The following is a 4,056-nucleotide window of genomic DNA, read 5'->3' as shown; positions in this document are numbered from 1 at the left end:
TATGGTGTGTTTTACTTCCCTGTCAGAATATCCAAAGTGTTTTACAGTCAATGCAGCATTGCATTACATGCTTTTTACAGGATGTCCATAAGCAATTTACATCCAATGAAAATAAACACAGAGTGCTGGAGTAACTCAGCGGGTCAGGCAGCAGCGGGTCAGGCAGCTGTGGATAGGTGACATTTCACAGAGTGAGAACATGGATAGGTGACGTTTCACAGAGTGCTGGAGTAACTCAGCGGGTCAGGCAGCATCTGTGTAGTGTCCCCACCTCTAGCTCGCTCTCTACATGGATAGGTGACGTTTCACAGAGTGCTGGAGTAACTCAGCGGGTCAGGCAGCATCTATGGAGCTATGGAAATAGGCAACATTTCGGGCCGAAACCCGTAAGGGTTTCGGCCCGAAACGTTGCCTATTTCCAGAAGGATTTTGGCCCGAAACGTTTCCTATTTCCTTAGCTCCATAGATGCTGCTGCACCATAACTGAATGGGTCAGGCATCTGTGGAGAACATGGATAGCTGACATTTCACAGAGTGCTGGAGTAACACAGCGGGTCAGGCAGCATCTGTGGAGAACATGGATAGCTGACATTTCACAGAGTGCTGGAGTAACTCAGCGGGCCAGGCAGCATCTGTGGACAACATGGATAGGTGACGTTTCACAGAGTGCTGGAGTAACTCAGCGGGTCAGGCAGCATCTGTGGAGAACATGGATAGATATTTTGGGTTGGGACCCTGCTTCAGACTTGATAGCAACGGGACAGAGTGGGAAAATAATTGGGGCTGGGACAAAGCCTGGCAGGTTGTAGGTGGATACAGGTGAGTGGGGTGGGGGGGGGGGAATTGCTTGGCACAGTTGGACAAAGGCCAGAAATGAGTGGGAGAGATGGGTGTGCATCCGGGTGGGACACGGGGAATAACTCCTATTACATGTTGTTGGAGTAATTCTAGTCCTTTAACAAGGTCACTAGACCATCCGGCCCATCGAGTCCACTCTGTCATTCAATCATGGCTGATCACTGCCTCCTAATCCCTGTCACCCTTGACACCCATTCCTATCAAGAATTTGGACATCTCTGCCTTAAAAATATCCACTGACTTGGCCACCACAGCCCTCTGTGGCAATGAATTCCACTGATTAACTATCCTCTCACTAAAGATGTTCCTCCTCACCTCCTTTCTAAAGCCCTGGTGCTAGTGGGACGCATGGTAGAGTGTAATGAGGTGACTTGGACATCCCTGGTGAAGATGAGGGGGGGGAGGGCCTAGAGAATTGGAATGCGCGGAGACGACGGAGAGTGTCTGAGGTGGCTTGGACATAGGTAGGGAGGGATTTAACACTTTCACAACCTAACTCACAACCTATGTCAAGTTTGCCCTTCTCATACCCGCAGCATGGTCGCCACGAGGTCGTAGTAGGTCGTGATGCTAGTTGTAGATAGTCGAAGGTGGTCGAAGGTAATAGCTCCGGGGTGAAAATAAGGACAGTGGGGAAAAAAGGTAATTTAAACAGCGGAACGTCACCTCTGTCACTCCATGGCATGTTCATTCATAGCTGGAGAGTTTTTTGTAGAGGAGGCGTGTTTTAGAGATGGCACCAAAAAGGCAGCAGCGCAGGAGAAGGGCACAATCCTAAAAACACCTACCATGCAGGTATTGCCCACCCAGGAGGAGGAGTGGCAGGAGGTGATGCCACAGGAGGTGATAGTGTAGGAGGAGGTTGCCCTACATGAGAGACCCCTGGAGGAGACCAGGGTGGTAGTACATGTCCCCACCACCACCCCCATCCTTCACTGCCTCATTTGAAGGCAGCAAAGCAGCCCTTTCTCCTGTGTCTGACACAGCATCAGGCAGATGCCCCATTGGTAGTGAGGGAGGGAGGAAGCTGGAGGAAGGTTATGCCCTACACCTTCACCAGGCAGCAGGAGGGGGACCTTGAGGAATGGTTCCAGCAGAATGCCATTCTGTACGAAAAGGAAAATGAGGGGTACAGGGACAGGGACAAGAATGGCATGCTTGCCATCCACTGCCCCACATGTGTGCTTAAAGTTCCATCTTTTGTCAAAGCCCAGCGCCACTCTCTTGCAGTCAACTGGTTGTACAGTCCATCACATCATCTCCATTCACCCATTGAGACCTCTTCTTGTGCTTCCTCTTCACCCTTGCTCTTCCCCTTCTGCCTTTCTTAAAAGGCTGCTGAAGCAAAAGGGCTCCTGCAAACAGCAGTTGTATTTTTATTAACATTCTCCAAACTAGTTCCAACCTTGCTTGCATGGTTCAGAATGATTTAGCAGAGACCATCCTCAAGTAAACATACATGGTCGAAGCCAGTCTTTAACATAATCGAAGGAGGTCTTCTTCATAGTTGAGGGAGGTCTCAACATAGTCGTAAGAGGTCGTACATATAGTTGTGGAAGGTCGTAGGAGGTCGCAGAGGTCACGAAAGTGGGACAGGGGCTTTAAAGAGTGCCCTTTAATTCTGAGGCTATGACCTCTGGTCCTAGTCTCTCTCTCTCTCTCTCCCTCTCCATCTTGTGCCCTCTTAATTATCTGTCCCCGTCTCGTTTTCTCTATCAAAATGTAATGCTCTTCCTTTCTCAGCATTAAATTTGATCTACTATCAATCCATCCATTCATCCTACCTGTCTTCGCATCACAGGTTCAGTTCACCTCCAAGATATCGTTATCTGCAAATTAGGAAATTATTCCCGATATGCCCGATTCAAAGTTAGTAATATATATTAAGAGGTGCAGCATTTCTGTGGTTCTTGATAGCTAATTCAATATTTTTGTTTCTTGGTAGCCAATGTTGTTATCATCTGCTACAGACTCCTTTATTCCATGGTCTTCAAGCCACAGTGACAAACTATAATGTGGCATTTCATTAAACACCTTTGGGAAGTCCATTTCTAATGCATCAACCACTTTTTCCTCAGAAGCTGCCGACTGATTTGAAGTGTTCAATGGTGTTCGCTGGTGCCATGACCACTTTGTTTCTTTAATATACATCAATAAGTTAAAATTGGGCATTGAGATTTGATCATGTAAGTAGTTTTAACTCTCAGCTTCAGTCAACAAGTTAAGATAGAACTTCACTAATGAGTCAATATATTTCTCTGATCTGGAAAGCCAAAGACCATTTTTCAAACAGACCAAAACGCATCAGTTTGGAACCGGCAGTGGGGAAATTTACAGGTGACCACATCAGTTTGTCTCTGCTGCCTTCAGGTACACCAACACTGGTTTCAGTTACACCACAACTCTTTGACACCAAAGCTTACATCATAAGCGTATATTACCTTGCACATCACGAAAAGGAAACAGAACAGAAAGGAATATAGGAACGCCTAATTAGCAACACCGTTAAATTGCAATGGAACCAAGGACTGGAATAACGATGGATTCCAATGTAAAACACACAACTAAAGTCTAAGATAATTTATAGTAGCTATTCTATCATGTTAGAGAACGACATGAGATCGGAGATCTCTACTGTAAGGAGTGAGAGAGAAGCCATCCATTTGAAGTAAGATAGCTCAGGATCCATGCCATTGCTCAGGAGTTCCAATGCTTTAAACTGAGCTTCCTACATTGGCCATAACATCAAAATGGTATCTCCAACACTCAAAGAAAACAAATGTCAAACTGACTAACAAAGCAAAAGGCTGCTGATACCAAAAGTCTGAGAGAAGAGGAGGAGTGAAATGAATGGAAGAGGACAAAGGGGAGGGGAAGATGGACAGGGGGCATTTAAAGATTGCCTCAGAATTAACAAGATGTATCTTCCTGTTTCAGCATTTTCTCTTGCTCCTTCTCCAAGATGCTGAAACGGGAAGATACGTCTTGTTAATTCTGAGGCAATCTTTAAATGCCCCCTGTCCATCTTCCCCTCCCCTTTGTCCTCTTCCATTCATTTCACTCGTCCTCTTCTCGCCTTATGGACAATAGGTGCAGGAGTAGGCCATTTGGCCCTTCGAGCCAGCACCGCCATTCAATGTGATCATGGCTGATCATCCACAATCAGTACCCCATTCCTGCCTCCTCCCCATATCACCT

This window comes from Leucoraja erinacea, chromosome 32 (assembly GCF_028641065.1).
Source record: "Leucoraja erinacea ecotype New England chromosome 32, Leri_hhj_1, whole genome shotgun sequence".
Classification (NCBI taxonomy): domain Eukaryota; kingdom Metazoa; phylum Chordata; class Chondrichthyes; order Rajiformes; family Rajidae; genus Leucoraja; species Leucoraja erinaceus.
This window is presented reverse-complemented; position numbering follows the sequence as displayed.